The sequence below is a fragment of the Larimichthys crocea genome, chromosome XVI, assembly GCF_000972845.2.
Source record: "Larimichthys crocea isolate SSNF chromosome XVI, L_crocea_2.0, whole genome shotgun sequence".
Taxonomy (NCBI): domain Eukaryota; kingdom Metazoa; phylum Chordata; class Actinopteri; family Sciaenidae; genus Larimichthys; species Larimichthys crocea.
In genome coordinates this window covers 1981115-1998685 of record NC_040026.1, presented here as the reverse complement: position 1 = coordinate 1998685, position 17571 = coordinate 1981115, and the positions used below count along the sequence as shown (strand labels likewise).

General features: G+C 39.9%; 1 pseudogene; it reads right to left on the bottom strand.

Annotated features, from left to right (window-relative positions):
- Positions 1–15033: 15033 nt before the first annotated feature.
- On the bottom strand, positions 15034–15909 carry LOC109141321 (uncharacterized; annotated as a pseudogene).
- Positions 15910–17571: the final 1662 nt, after the last annotated feature.

Below are 17571 nucleotides of genomic sequence, written 5' to 3'. Positions count from 1 at the left end.
AATGAACGTCAACTGACGGCACGCCGGCCACATCCCCCAGAATTTTACTGGATTTAGGAATAGCACTAGTGAACAGGACAAAATATATTTCTACATTTTTCTTTAAGTGAAATGAAAAGTAGCTTGTGCCAAAGCCTGTCTCCAATCAAAAATTACGATAAACGCATTGCTCGTTTATTGTTTCATGTCTGTCAGAATTGTCCTTTCTTCATTTCCCCACACAATAGCGCACTATTGCAGTGTCTCAATAACAACAGTCAACATAACAGAGTAAGTGCAAGCTTTGCACAAAAGCGTCAGGCCTCTTGTTTTGACAAATGTTCCTCTTTACATCAAATTAAAGTAGCCTGTGATCCAACAAATAAATATGAAGTAAAACCAAGAAAATCACAAGACGGAAATACTCACATTTGGTTCATGGGAGAAGTGACATTTCCTCTCCAACACTACTACTAACTAACTTCACAGGTGTGTTGATCCGAACATGGTGAGCACATACATGGCCAAAGTCTTCAGTGTGTCATACACAAGCCACCCAAAAGGCGCTCAAGCTTTCAGCACCATGGAGAGCAGCCTTCATGTCACCATCAGTTCACTGTGATTGGCCGCCTCGTCCAGTGGCATCACCTTTCCCACGTTAGCAGCTGACAGCCTCATGAATACGAAATCTCGTTTTTGCCCCCTAGTGGCTTGCTACAGTACAGGTAATATGAGTCTGTTAACACTGACAAAGGTTAAAAAATAACATACATTTGAAAGGCAAATTGTTATATGAAATATATATATAAAATTTTACGAGAGCGTCTGGCCCTGATGGTGTCTGCCGAAAAAAATTCATTATTCAAAAATAATTATTGAGTGGTTAGATATAATATGAGCAATATCCATGATGGAAAAAAATGACCCATTAAGAGTGAAAGATGTGTTAAACAGAAAATGGATTAGGTTTCAACAGGAAGACATCAGTGATATATGATGTATAATTTGATTGATAATAATAATAATTTAAACTGATGTAATAAAGTGTTACAGCATTATATTAGTAGTACAGTAGTACAGTAACATGTATGACTGGATGTAAGCTGTTATCCCCTCAGAGTATTTGTTTTGCATGTATATGCAAAAATTAAAAATTTAATTTTAAATTTAAAAAATGTTCAAAGGTCCGTGTTGAACAGCCACAGAGAAACACTGGCTCTAATATCTTGTGCTTCTTTTGGGCATTCCGTGGCCACTGTTGCTAGGAACGCTGGGAAGCAGAGGGTGCGGTGAGGCGGTTGCATCAACAACTACACCACTAGATGCCACTAAATCCTACACACTGTTCCCTTGATTTTGAATGCAACAGTGAGTAAATCACTTTAAAAAAGTTATTAATAACCTAAATATAAATTATCATCACATTGCTAATTGCTCTCTAAGAAATATTACCCCTTTACAATTAGAAATGGTACTACAACAACAATTTCTAACACTGCCGCCTAGTGGTAAGGAGAGCAGCCATTTGTAAATCCCGAATATTTGTTTGTGGATCTGTGCAGATCTCGGCAGGAATGTCTCAAAAATGCGTAACTGAGGAAAGAGATGCGTGTGTGTGAGTAGAGACGCGTGTGTGTGAATGGTGATCCACAAATGCAGAATCACGCTTCACAAACAGAATTTTCAGTTTTACAAATGTCTTTTTTGTTTTTACTAATGTGAAATTATTTTACAAATAATTGTATTTGTGAATAGCAAAACACGTGTGCAAATCAAGGAACATTTGTAGATCACTATCTGTTTTGAGACAAAAATGACTCCATATCTTTGTTCCTATTTATCAAAAGCAACAGGTCATGTTGTCACATATCACATACAGAACTGGTCATCAGTGTTACAAAGAACCTTGAAAGGAAAAAAAAGGTTCAAAAGCTTCAAAGCTGCAAAAGTGCTGCAAATGTGACGTACTTCAGGTTCCCAAAAGAATCTCAAACAGCAAAAAAGAATTGTTCTTAAGGTTGAAAAAGGTTTTCCAAAGAACTTAAAATACTCCACAGCACTGGTCAAGAACCAGTTTTTCTTAGAGCGTACTAAATAATGACATGACAGATTAGGAATAATAGAAAGAAATGGGGAAAAAAAGGTTAAAATTCAGAAATAAAACGTTGACATTCACATGGAGCTATCCCTTATGTATAAAACGTTTACTTATGATATACATTACACAGCAGCTGGAGCCCTCCTGTCTAGCGCGCTCCCTCCCTCTTTGAATCAGGTCACTCAGATCAGTGGGCAAGTGATTTATCAAACGCTGCCACACATGCATGTGTCACACCGCGGTGAGGTCAAGCTGGGTTTTTGTTATGTCTTGTCATTTCCTGTTTTATTTTGAAAGTTAACTCTCCTCTCGTTTCAGGTCACTTGCCCTTCCTCATGTGTCACCGGTCTGATTGTCTTCCCCGCCCTGATTGTTTCCACCTGTTCCCCATTACCCTGTGTATATATTGTCTGCGTCTCCCTTTGTCTTGTGCCAAAGTGTTTCGTCTCGTCCGATCACCCAAGCCCTCTTGTCATAGTCCGTTCGCCATAAAAGAGAAATTTGTTTTGTCACGTAAGTTGTTGTCGTCTTCCTCTTTAAGAGTGATTTTTTGTTGATTAACCTTTTCAAAAGTTTAGTGTTATATTTTTGTTTTCTGTTGTTACAGTTTTTGTCCTCCCGCTTGTGGAGTGATTTTTTGTTAGACCTTTAGATATCAGTAGAGTCCCTGTTTAGGTGAGCCCTTTTGTTTGATCTCTTTTGTTTAGATTTGGTTTTCCTCCTTCGGGAGCGTTTTGTGTTTATTATATAGTGTTTTATTTTCCTCCTTGAGAGTTTTCTTTTCTAGATTAGTCTTGTGTTTTCCTTGTTTGTAGATAATCTTGTTCCCTCCCCTTTATGTGTAATCCCTCTTGTGAGGTGTGTTATGCCCCGTCATACTATCCAGGTCTCTTAGGAATAGTCAGAGTTTCATAGCCTATTTCTTTCATCACTCTTCTAAGAAGATTCAGACCTCAATAAAGTGTGCCTTATTGCTATATCCTCTGCATCTGAGTCCTCATTCCCGTCCTGGTCTGACAGCATGAAGCTGCTGTCATTAGCTCATTGCATTGAGACATTCCGCTGGGGAAAAAACAACTCTAGAAATATCAATGGACCCTTGTGTTAGTTTAGGTTTGTTTTTCTTTGCTAAGAATAGGAGGCGTGTTTTCATTAAGAACCCACTTTTCTTCTTATATACTCACGTATATACACTTGATATGCACATAAATATGATTGTGAACAACCTCAAAGGACTGCATGCATGTACAATAACTGTTCATTTGCACTTCAAACACTAAAGCTATCTGAGGTTAACGCTGTTCCAAACACACTATGTTGATTTGATGTTCAGTGCTGCCTATGTAATATTTATCGTATCTGGATGAATCTGTGTGTGAGGCGTGGAAACATTATTTCCCAATCAAAGCTGATTGTCAAGGTGTTTTCAATCCAGCACTGTTTACATCCATGTTTAGTCTTCTTCTTCCGTGCCTTTTCTGCTGCGTTTGTTGGTGTATCGCTGCTATCTGTAGATCAGTGGAATAATGTGTGACAAACTAAACTAAAAGGTGAGGCTGATGGGATTGTTAATAGTTTTGCACTTTGCAGTTGGGCCTGATGGAAGCACTAGGTGAAAAATGAAGGTACCAACAAAGGATTTAACCTGAGGAGGAACATGATGTCACGGCCATCCATCTGATTGTCGGTGGACAGGTTGCAGACCTGTTGGTGGTGACCAACAGGTTCGTCTCTATAGAGCTGATTTCTAAGGAAGCCATTATAAACAACTGTTTTCTGAACAGTTACAAATGTAGTTATTCAGAGATGTTAGTCATATCTTGTTCGGATGCCCACTAACATCACTTAAATGTACAGTGAGTTTTTCAGATTTAGTGGTGAGATCACCGATTGCAATCAACTCAGCGGCCATCCACTTACTCCTCCCATTCAAAGCGAGTAGGAGAAGCTACGGTGCCCTTCATGTGCCAAAAAAAGGTCATCGATACAATCGCATGGGTAACCTGTTGAGGCTATTGAGCTCCCTTTAGATACATATATTTAGAAATTAAACTACAGGTCACAGCAAATGTCATTTTTACTTGATCTGCATTGTGTTGGTGTATTTGCTGACTTTAGCTAGCTGTGCTACGTGCTAATAAAAGCTGAGATTTGCAACATGAGAGTCAGAAGCTCTACCTGCTGCAAAGATTCCTGCTCATTTGGCTTTTCTGTCTAGATTTAAAACTTCTTAAAATTCTTACTAAACATAACCAAGTTAGCCAGAACAAGTAAACATTTCTTCTTCTATGTCTTCTATCTCTGCTGCTGTAGAGTCCTTTGACCACTCTGTCCTACTGTAACAAACATGGCGGTGCAAGATGGCGGACTCCGTGTAAGAGGACCCGTTTCATATGTAGATATAAAAGGCTAACTTTAAGCTAACAAAATATAGCAATTTGTTTTTTAAAGTTATGATATATCACTGAAAATAGAGTTATGCATGTCATAATAGATCACCCTAAAAGTTACACACTGCACCTTTAAATAGGCAGTCCACTTACATAACCCAACCTGCTGTGCTGTTAAGTCTCCACCATAGCATCGCCCTGCATTAGATGATACACTGTTAGGTAGTAGACCTAGTATCTACACAAACACACTAATCAAATCAAAAACAGCAGCTCTGAAATAAATATTACCTTCTGGGAACACGTAATGTTCAATTTTCTTTAAACCTGTCTGAGGAAATGTGTTGATTCAGCTCTGTGCTCATTTCTGATGCCGTGGTTTGTGTTTCTGTTATTTTGCACTATATCATATTGTACGAATGTTCATTATTTTTGTCTGAGACACAAAATAATATGAATGTCTTACAACAAGGCACAACAAAATGGAATGTGGTGCACAGCGTTATCCATCACCCAGGCTCGGCTCGTGTGCACGAAATCAGAATCCGTCAGCGTCATACTGATTGGTACTTTTGAGCATCCTCGTGCAGAGCCACATCATCCAACTCAACTGTACCGCCACCGGTGCAGTAAATGCTTTATAAAGACGAGAGCATACTCACTGAGAGTGGATCATGTTGGCTGCTCGCACTCCATAACCTCATGCATGTTGTTACAAAACACTTGTGAGGTAATGAAACAAGGGCAAACACTGTTGCAGTATGGTTCAGTGCAGAAAACACTGTATTCATGGAGGAGCAGCCGGCTTCAAGGGAAATAACTATTCCTCTGAAACAGTACAGACAGGTAAGTGCTTTAGACTCCTGCTGATGGCTCTAATTAAGTGTCTAAGTGGTATTCAACTCGATAACGATCCAAATAGTCTGTTCACTATACAACAATATACAATATAAAGTAATTATCTGAGATAATACTGATTAGTGCTACAACTAACATTCATTCTCTTGATAAATGTGATCATTTCTTGATCTTTTGGTCTCTAAGATGACAGAAACAATCAATGTTAAGGTGACGTTTAGTGGACCCGAAGTGTAAACACAGCCAGGCACCAAATTCAGTTTAAACGGTTTAACTGTAACGGGGTAGAACGTGCAGTGGCAGGTGGTGGCAAGAGTCCAAAAACAGGAACGGTAGATGAGACAGGGCTGGACGTGGCAGGGGAATATCCTGAAGCACAGGAGAGATCGAGGTTAACAAGGCACAAAAAAGAAATTAAAAGATGAACAAAGTTGGATGCCACATTAGTTACCACGAGGGAGACTGAACAATCTGGCAAAGTCTGGGAAAGTTCAGCCATTTTTCTGGTACTGCATGAGATAATGGGAGGTGAGAGGGGAAACTGAAGGCCACGCACAGTGACACACACATGCGCACACACACACACACACACACACACACACACACACACACAGGAAAGAAAAGAATGACAGTAACACAAAGGGAGGGAAACACTCGAGGCAGACAGCCTTATCATAAGCAGTTTAAGGTGATGTCTTTCAGTCGGAGATATTCACTTTATTATCACAAAAGAAGAAAAAGCAGCAAATCCAGCCACACTTTGTGGTTCATGCTTGAAAGAAAAACAAAATATTCAAATTTGAAACAGTGGCACAAAGATTTCTTTCTATTGTACTGTATCTCCTGCCACATCAGCAATGGGGAACAATTTTCCTCTTGGTCTCTCAGGAGAGTGAGAGATGCTCCTTACTGGGCATTTTCAGGTCTGAGTCAACCTGAAACAAACACACAGATAAATACTTATTCACAGAATCTGGAGAGACACTGTGCCTCACCACTCTCATGGCCAGTTGTGTGTTCTGCAGACTGCTGATACAGTATAAAGGCTTTAAGAGCATCGGACAAAGCAGACATTTGGTTCAGTTAAGCTGACAGATATTTGTAAAACTCTACTCTTGACCATATCTAATCGACTTCTTTTAAATCTTTTTGTAACGTAGAACAAAATGGAACATTGGCCAAATAGTGTATCTGCTTTTTGTCAGCTATTATACAGCCACACTAATGATGCAACCTTCTCAGTACTGTCCACCGCAACTTGTGTGGGAGAGAAACACGAACCTAAGTCAATAAATGCAGACACATAAGCATATAATATGCCAGTTGCAAGTGAAAAAAATCAATACTTTCATGAATGGATAGCTGGGTCACAGGGGTATAGCAGGTTTGTGAGGGTGTTCCAGGCATCCCTCTTCCTAGCAACACATTCCATATTGCTGGTTCCAACCTGATGGAGGGACTATATAGATGGGCTATATAGTCCCTCCAGCAAGTTCTGGGTCTGCCCTAGGGTCTCCTACCATATTGGGATCTAAAGGAAGGCTCATAGGGTGAATCTGCCCGAACCACCTCAGCAGCAGCAGCCTCCTAACCCTATCTCCAAGGCCTAGCGCCCTACAGAGGAAGCTCATTTCAACCGATTCTTTGAGTCACTACCAAAAGCTCATGCACTATACAAAATAATGTGCTGGCTCAACATAAAAAAAAAAAGATGTAACAATTTGCATAGATTTTTTTTTTAAAATGTTTCAACTTAGCCATAATTGAGTCAGTGCCACAAGGTTTATCTAGTTAGGCAAACTCATTTACTTTAGTACAGGCAACATGATTTGTTTTGTCCTTTACAAGTTTAATTAAAGTTGAACCAACTTAATTTTCTTTGTGTAAAAAATGACTCCTTTTAGTTATGTCACCTATTTCTTTTCCTTTGATTCTATTTAGAAATGTCTATGCACATTGTTACCATATTTATTTTTTTTAGTACTATTAACTTATTTATCTAAGTCAGAATAAATGACACATTGAAATTCCAGCTTTATAATGAAACAGTTACCAGAAACAGTAGCCTCCAAAATAATTTTTCTTATTCACAGGAACTCCTCCAGGAAGATGGGTTGCTGATAATTATTCAAAATTACATCAGTTATTTAGTTTTAATTTATATTTTTGCCTATTTTGTTATTATTATCTGACATGTTATTCCCTTATAACAAATTAGAGCTGTAAACAGCTACCTTTAATACATCTAGGAGACAATAAACAATCTTACCATTAATTTTAAATAGCTTTTCTGGCCACCTGTAAAATTTAGGTCCATTATTCGCTCTCCAGTTACACTGAACAGCACGGCACTAACAATAGCCCCCCCCTCTTGAGGACAGCAGGGACTTTCAGGGAGTACTGGTCCAGTTTTGCCAGGAATGTTGTCTGCAGACTAACAGTTGTGATCCTCCTGAATTCTTTGTTAATCTATATACAAAACAAAAGGCACAAATATGCACAACATGTTAATGTATGCAATTCACTGTACTCCAAAATAACACATACTACTGCCTTATGGAAAAAATATTTACTTGAGCTGCATCATTGACACTACAACAGTTTTAAATTTAAAAGAGGTTTGTTTTATCTTTGCAAAGTTAAAACTACTGCTATAGAAATTCAGAGCCAATTAACACCATTTGGCTGCCACCATAAGATAAAACTTAAAGATTAAAGTTATGGCTGAATCACCAAGTAGCTAAAAGTCTAATAATTCTATCTTATCAACTCAACTCATTATGTGTATAGGTAACAAACGTTTTTTTTTTTTTTTTTTTTGCTGAAAGCTCTTAATTTTGAGCTATACCTACTAACCCCATGAATCATTTCTTAGAGTGTGACAGTAGACGATGGTTGCACAGATAGACAAAAAAAATTAAGTGCTTTTGTCACAGGTTTCTTTAATCTCAGGTACACAAGCATGCAGAAAGAGTCAGCCAAAGTTCAGTAAAAGGCAGTTTATTAATACAGAGGCTTTGTTAAAACAGTCAAAATGGGGGTGGTGGAGGGGTCAGTCTTTACAGTCTGTACTCCACTTTAGTTCCAGGGGGTTCTGTCCGTGTTGTTGCTGCAATCAGCTGTTAGCTGCACGCTAGATACACTGGCGAGCCGGCTCTGGAGTTGCCTCAGGCAAGGGAGAAAACACAGGGTACCAGAGGCACCAGTTCTACCCACACAACAGGGCATCCAAGTCTGAAATGTTTTCTGCTTTCCTCTTCATGCACAGATGCGGCAATCTGCTCAGCCAGCGTGTCTTCTGCTGACCCCTTTCCGTCTGGGGTCCTTTCCCTCTCTGCCCTCTTTGTTCGCCTCTTGCCAGTGCTCCCCAGTCCTGCTCTGATTCTATGAAAGTAGATTAGTGCCATATATCTGAAGAAGAGCAGACTATGATTTGCACTTGTAAAACCCGTAATTCGCAACTTGTGAATGCGCATCTCGCAACTTGTGAACGCGCATCTCAGAGTTTGTAAGTGTAACTTCAGATCCACACATCTGCAAAAAGCAAACTGCAAGCATATTTCACAACTTGTGAAAGCGCATCTTCGAATTTGCACTTGTAACTTCAGATCTGCAAAGCTGCACAACATGATTTGCATGCGCAGGTTCCTATTTGCTCGCTCAGTTGCGTCATCCTTCTCACGTGATTTTTGGCACGATTCACTCGGATGGATTTGAAGGAAACGATTTGCGCGCAGAGACCAGGAATGCCTGTTCTACCACTCTTGTCCAAGAGGTGGCAGTGTGGTTATTGGATAATATATCAATAAACGGCTCAGTGGTGGTGGTGGGTGGCTGGCCATAGACATATATACAATAACGCCACATTGAGCGGGTTGGTCGTTGTCGCGATACGTAAACGGCGCCGCCGATTGATTGATATTGGTTCGGGCAGATCTGCCCGTAAACTAATACAAGGAAAGGACTGAACTTCTAAAGCGCCTTTCTACAAAGTTCTTTAAGTTAAGGTCTCTTATACACATTACACACACACTAATATATCTGGGAAACAAACAGGCCACCAAAAACAACGTATGTAACTTTAAAGTGATGATTAGAAATGGTTTACTCCTTATGTAAGCACCAAACCAACGTATGTATTTTTGTGTGTGGTTTACAGTGTTACAGCTACTATGTGTGTAACACTGTTACTGTGATGAAAATATTGAAATATTTATATATAACATTAATCTGTGTCTATAATAACCACATCCTGAAAGTAGAGGTGACATGAGGGTTTTTCGAATAAAGAGCACACACACACACACACAACACACACACACACACACATAGATATAATAAATATATATATATATATATAATATATATATATATACATAAGATACATACATACATACATAACACACACACACACACACACACACACCACAACACACACACACACACATATATATATATATATATATATTATATAATATATATATATATATATATATAATATTATATATATATGTGTGTTGTGGTGTTGCTCTATTCAGAAAACCTCATGTCACTCTACATTCAGGATGTGGTTATTATAGACACAGATTAAATGTTATATATAAATATTTCAATATTTATCATCACAGTAACAGTGTTACACACATTAGTAGCTGTTTAATTGTTTGTTTAACATTAACTTAAAGAACTTTGTAGAAAGGCGCTTTATGAAGTTCAGTCCATTTCCTTGTATTAGTTTACGGGCAGATCTGCCCGAACCAATATCAATCAATCGGCGGCGCCGTTTACGTATCGCGACCAACGACCAACCCGCTCAATGTGGCGTCTATGTATATATGTCTATGGCCAGCCACCCACCACCACCACTGAGCCGTTTATTGATATATTATCCAATAACCACACTGCCACCTCTTGGACAAGAGTGGTAGAACAGGCATTCCTGGTCTCTGCGCGCAAATCGTTTCCTTCAAATCCATCCGAGTGAATCGTGCCAAAAATCACGTGAGAAGGATGACGCAACTGAGCGAGCAAATAGGAACCTGCGCATGCAAATCATGTTGTGCAGCTTTGCAGATCTGAAGTTACAAGTGCAAATTCGAAGATGCGCTTTCACAAGTTGTGAAATATGCTTGCAGTTTGCTTTTTGCAGATGTGTGGATCTGAAGTTACACTTACAAACTCTGAGATGCGCGTTCACAAGTTGCGAGATGCGCATTCACAAGTTGCGAATTACGGGTTTTACAAGTGCAAATCATAGTCTGCTCTTCTTCAGATATATGGCACTAATCTACTTTCATATGATTCCTCTTTTGTCTGCATTGAAGGTGATTGCTACCTGGCCACCGATATGCCAATTTACTGCAGGGGGGAGGTTCTTCAGGCACTCAGGTAAGAAACACTCCCAAGATACTAGGTTCAGAAGGCAGACACCGTCAACACCTTTAAGAGTAGACTTGAGACCTTCCTTTTTGATAAAGCTTATAGTTAGGGCTGGCTCAGGTCATCCCTTAGTTATGCTGCCATAGTATCATAGTATTAGACTGCCGGGGGACTCCACCCCCCACCCAGGGTTATGCCTAGCCAGGCACGGTATTGGTTGAAGATGCAGTCACATCTCCCTTACCGAAACCCCCCCCCTCTCTCTCTCTGTAAACCATATGTAAACATACATGTCTCATTAATGCATGTCACTAACTAAACTTCTTCCCTGGAGTTTCTGTGCTCTGTCGTCCAGCAGGTTCTGATGGATCGTGGCTGCTGCTGTCGACGTCCACTACATATAATATTACTGTCTTTATTGTTACCATATCTCCATTACAGTTTATAGTTAGTTCATGATTTGCTGCTGCTGTGCATCTGTGTCTCTCTATCTCTATCACAGGTTCCACTGCTACTGTAATCATTTTATCATTCATTGTAATTCATTGTCATTTTATCATTCATTGTAATTGTACAATATGTTTGTGTTGATTTGTCCTGTACACGTGACATCCATTGCACGTCTGTCCATCCTGGGAGAGGGATCCCTCCTCTGTGGCTATTCCTGAGGTTTCTTCCACCTTTTTTCCCTGTTAAAGGTTTTTTGTGGGCAAGTTTTTCCTCACTGGAACCGAGGGTCTAAGGACAGAGGGTGTCACTCCCTGTACAGATTGTAAAGCCCTCTGAGGCAAATGTACTTTGTGACTTTGGGCTATACAAATAAAATCTGATTTGATTTGATTTGACTAGTAGTACTTTGCTTGTGGTAGAAACTCAACAAAACAATAAAACTAAATGCAAATTAGGGCTTAATGATGTCTTTAAATGTCCAGTTTAACTAAGCAAATACTTGTAGTTGACCCTTATACTGCATCCTGTAGCACAGCATGTGGATACAGCATTCAAATTCCAAGCCAAGTGTCTGGTTAGATAAACTACAAAAATACTTCAGTTATGGTTGGGAAAAGACTTTAACCAGGGGTCTGCAACCCCTAGGGGGTCTGCAGAGGTACTGCAAGGGGTCCGCCAATCCTTGTCAAAATAATTTGTGAGAATTCATGATTTGTGACAAAAATGATATGATACTAGCATAATGTGACCAGTATGATAAGTGAAACATAATGGATACATTTGCCACAGTTAATAAGGTAAAAATAAAAGGTGAATAATGTAAATATAAAAGTTAAAATGTGACACATTTAAAATAAAAATGAATTACACGTGGGGGTCCCTGTTCCATTTGTCTATCGTCCAAAGGGTCCTTGGGCTGAAAAAGGTTGAAGAGTTATACACACATTTTCCAAAACCTGCTTAGACTTACCTAAACAGAACCATGAAAATGTCTGTCATAGTTTTACTGGATATGCATAACAAATCTTATTGAACATATGTTCAATATAAACAGTCTGTAGATACATTCATTAAAAATGTTCTCTTAATTAGTTTCATTAAAACCAACTGTAAACCAGATGTCTTTCAGTTTCTCTTAAAAGCTGTTGTAAATTAGCAGCAAATGAAGACTTTTCAGGAGACATGGTTGTTTACTGTACACCATCAAAGAGCATGCCTTACAGTTACACAGTTGGATTAAGTAATAAAACTCAGTCTCTTGTCCGCCTTGATACATTTTCCATCTGCAAAAGGGAGTGAAAAAGTGTCAGCTCTGATTTATAGTAACACAGCTTTAAGCTGCACGCGACACTCAGCCACTGTAACTCTTCTTGTGCTCCGTGCGCAGACAGGATGGCTTGTGGTGTTTTAAAAGCCACACATTGCAATCTCTCTCCCTGTATTTCCTGTTACACTTACCATTATATGTCCAATAGAGGCAAAAATACAATAAAACCATCTGTAAAACAAACAGTAAAGATGGCTGTCACATCACACAATCAGCAGCCCTCCATCTTTTTATTCCTGCAACACTCGGGCAACTAAAGGAAGTGAAGACAGGAGCAATTTCAGCACAGAGCAATCCTGCAGCTTACAGGCTACAACTCCATCAGGAGCAGTGCTGTTAACGTCTTTTAGATTGCGTTAAAAAAAACGTGTTTATTCATGCCGGCCTCCTTCTCTCTTGAGCATAGCTCGCTCGCTGCCCCCCAGTCTCTGAGGTGCAACACTACTGAAATGCACTGAGATGTACCAGACTCTGAGACATGTGCAATAAATTCCTCACCAAGTGGTTGGTAACAATCTCTACCATCTGGTGCCACAACAAATACAGAGCTGCTTGGTAAGTAAAGTCAGCGAGTGCACATTCATGCGTGTGAATATGATTCCATGTACTCTGACAACTCAAAGAAACACAGCGGCGAGGGAGAACCAGGAGGGAGGTGATTGGTTTTTGTTAATGGGCCAGCCATTAAGCTAAATGAAAGCTGATGTGAAATTGATGAGTTTGTTTTGTGGCTGGTTTGCATATGGAAAGCAAATTTATTTGAATCAGGATTCTCGCTGCATCCTATGAGGCTCTTAATCACGGGAAAGGAAACCTTTCAGACCAAATCTATTTATGTCACTTTTCATCAGACTGCATGAGAGCTGATTTGCCTCACACAGGGCAGCCAGACAGCAATCATTGTTTACCGTACAGAGCAAATAAATGGAACAGGAGCGAAAGAAGAGCGTTGCGACATTAACCAGCGGCATCTGCTGCTGCTGCTTCGTGGAACTGATGCCTCTGATCAGTGGCAGATAAAAGTTGATATTTCAAAAACACACAGATGATGTGAAAACAATACATTTGGATTATCCAACAGTACAGTATAGCGTCTAGTCTGCAGCCATAGAGCTCATTAAAAGCGGCTGGCTAAACTTGCTTAGCAGCACCTAAAGGCTTCAATTTTCACGGTGCTGTCGAAAAGAGTGGCACAGAACAAAAACTGACAACTTTTGATTTTTTTTTTAAAGCCTTAGCAGTGCTAGGGATGAAATGAAATGTGTTGAGGAAACGCCATACGGTTGTTAGAATCAAAATTCCCTTGGAAAATCCAATGTGCTCAGCAAGTTTCAAGGAAATCTGCCAATTAGATTACAAGATATCCTGTGCGCAGGGGACATTTATGTTAGGTGTCTGAAAAAGCCTTAAAGCCTCTGGAAATGTGGCTTACTATAGTAAAACTGTATGTGTGATGTCAACGATCTTTGTAGACGCGTGAAATATCGGCCAAACTGAACGTTCTTAACTAACTTTAAAACCTGGTTCTGAAACAGTTTCTGTTCAGACCATTTCTTAAGACTATGATATTATGGCAGATCATGTTTTGATTGACAGCTCCTTCATGGCCACCGCCTATTTAAAGCCACCAGACCAGACAACTTTTACAAAAACAAACATCTCATTCAGTGCATTCAATTATTATTAAACCTTTATTTACCAGTGAGATTAAAAAACTATTTTTCAAGGGAGTCCTGGGCAAGACAGGCAGCAGCACAAACGATGAACAGGTCAAATTCAATCAGATACAAGCCACACAGACACCTCAACACCCCAATGATTCAGTGTCCCGGGGCCCATTGCACAAAACTAGGATAAGGGATTAAGCCGGGATATCTTGGTTATTCTGGCTTAACTCAAGTTACCATGGAGATTTATTCTGTGGAGCTAGCCTGCTCCAGACCAGGCTAAGTTCCAAGATCTATTTAATCTTATCCCTTATCACAGTCAGCAGTCACCACAAACGGAAAAACCAATAGTTATTCCACTGCCCACTACACATTGTTATCACAGAACTAGACCCACTGTCATTATTTAAATGTTTGTGATCATTAATTCATTCATTCATTTTGAAAAAAACATTTTTTGATCAAAGAATCAAAGAATAATATACAACAAGGATGAATACACATTCAAAGGTCGGTATATAAAATACAATATAATGCACAGTGAAATAAATGCAGGACAAATCCTTACACGTCAAATGAATGGATGCAGTAGCCTCCCTGCAAGCTTGTATACACAGTATACAGCACAAACATCAGAGGCCAAATCAATTTAAAATTTTAAAAAAATTTCTCTGCAGGACATATTTAACTTAAATTTAAAGCATGCATATTAACTAAAATAATTTAACACATATTGGTCCCTCACCAGCCGACCGCTGACATCATCAGGGAAATTGCAGGGTGGCTGCTGGCACTCTTGGGGGCCCTCTCCTTCCTCAGGCAGGCCACATTGTGGAGAACAGTACAAGCCACAGTAATGTCACATGCCCTCAAAAGGCTGACCCTTCATTTGTGAAGGCACTGAAAGCGTGCCTTCAGGAGGCCAGAGGTCATTTCAACTCTGGCCCTGGTCCTGGCATGGGCATGGTTGTAGGCCTGCTGTGCTTCCTGGGGGTCTGTGAATGGTGTCAGGAGAAAAGGCTGACAGGCAACACAGAGAATTCACTTGTCAACACAAAATCTCATCATTACAACTTCATAAACAGAGTGACATTCTTGACACAGCCATGATGTAAAAAGTGGTTATTAACAGGAGTTGTGTGGCTCACCTCGTGAGCCACACAACTCCAAAAGACTCTGGAGTCATGGACTGAGCCAGGCCATTTTGCTACAACATTGCTGATCAGACAGTCAGCATTGCAGACCATCTGAAATCATAGGATGAGGACTATTAATGCACATCACAAGCAAAGTACCGTGTTCATCAATTGACAAGATCAAAAAGTTATGTTCACCTGAACATTAATGCTGTGAAAGGATTTCCTATTCACAAAAGCCGCCTCATGGGCACCTGAGGGGGATTTTATCCTCCTTTATCATGTGTGTGTCCTGCAATTTGTAGATTCTCTTACCTGCAGTCCTACAGAACTCCTTTGATGTCACAGAGTCTTGTTTAGCTGTTCTGCATCCCCACTGAGTACAGGGAGCCTCCACTTGCAAAAAAGTACAAGGCCACACAAACCATGTACTCCACAGTGCATGGCTCCGTGCTGTGCAGTGTTTAATCCTGGGACCCAGACCAAACCTGTACCTTTCATATAGATGGTCATCAGGGAAGGCCAGTGGGTCCAACCGGTCCCTGAAGACCCTCTCTCGTCTGAAGGCTGTCCTGAGCAAAAGTGCTTCCTCATCCACCGCATCCCGCAAGAATGGGCACGCCATTGTCACAGCAGAAAGGAAAATTCCGTTTGACCTTTTAACACACACACACACACACACACACACCAAAAAAGAAACTTTATTCATCCTAAAAGGAAATTCAATGAAGTCAATGAGCAAGCAACCTTGGGTCCTTTGAAAGGCGCTATATAAATGAATTATTATTATTATTATTATTATTATTATTAGCTCATCTATTTATTAAAGAGTTATACAATCTTACAGTCTGATGGAGTTACATTTACACAATTTCACTCTAATCTGCAGTCCACTTCAATTAAAAATTCAACTGATTAATAATCAGAGTACAACTGCGTTTTTGGAGATGTGCACTACTTACGCATTCAGGAGGTCAGCAATACTTTGCCATGTTTTTTCTCTTTGCTTTATCACTGTGGCGGTGTTGCCTTTCTTTTTAATTATGTCTTTTACCTCCTCGTATGCCTCGATGAGAATTTCTGCCTCTGACGGGGAAAAGTAAGCCGCTCTACTTGCCATGGTGAATCAGTGAATCTGTGATCGGTGGCTGGGTCTATTTGAGGGAGCCGTGAGCGCGCACTTATCCAGGTTTAGTTTCACCTGGCTTGATGAATCTGTGTCTGCTCATCCTGGCTTGGTCTTTGTGCAACCAATTAAGCCTGGACGCTCTTGTTTTGGATGCATTGAGCTCAGCTCAGTCACTTATCCTGGATGTCTTAATCCTACTTTTGTGCAACGAGCCCCAGGTCTTTCAAAATGGATTTTAAAGCATTCAAAGAGATCAGATCTTTGAGTTTTAAAACATTCACAGGGTGCTGAGTATCCAAACGCCCTTTTCTCTTGTTCAGTACGAACATTTGGTACAGTTAAAATATAAATGTCCACTGAAAGCAGCGAATATTGTCCATCACACTTTCTATAAAGAAAAGAACAAAGATATGATGAAAGCAACCCGAGAATCACCTTGTATATGAAAATATACCTGCACCTGTGTGTTGCTAAACAAGGCCATCCTATACGAGCATAAAGCTCACAGTGGTGGGTCAGGGCTTTACAGTTAGTGATGAACCTGAGTGATGCATGATAAGCTGTGACAATCACATGCAATGCCTGGGCAGGGGCACACATGTACAAAAAAATCCCCATAGTCCAGCACAGGTAAAAATGTTGCAGCAACAAGTCTCTTTTTTACATTGAAGCCTCAGTTTTTTCACGAAGCATTGTACATGGGGCTTAAAAGTCAGAGAATCAATAAAGATTTATATCATAAAAGCAGAGTTGGTTGTTGAAACAGCAGAAAGACTTGTTTCTTCCATGAAGCTGAATAAATGTTATGTATAATGCCAATACTTGGACTCTCTCGTTCTACAATATTTGTGCATTACAGTGCAACTACAGGAGTAAAGGCTGGGAAAAGATTGTGATTATGGCAAATAAACTGCAGTTAAGGTCAAGTGACTAAAACACTCAGTTTAAAGAAAGAAGCAGTTACAGGTAGTAAAAAAGATAACTGCACATCTGTGATGGGACACAAACCATTGGCTTCCTGCATAAAAGTCAGATTTGCTTTAGAGTTTCCACCTTTTTAAGACCTCCAAACTCTACTCCACCCATACTTTCTGCATCCCTGCATAAAAGGACACTGAATGGTGTTACCTAGCTAGAGAGCTGTTCCAATAGCTTCCA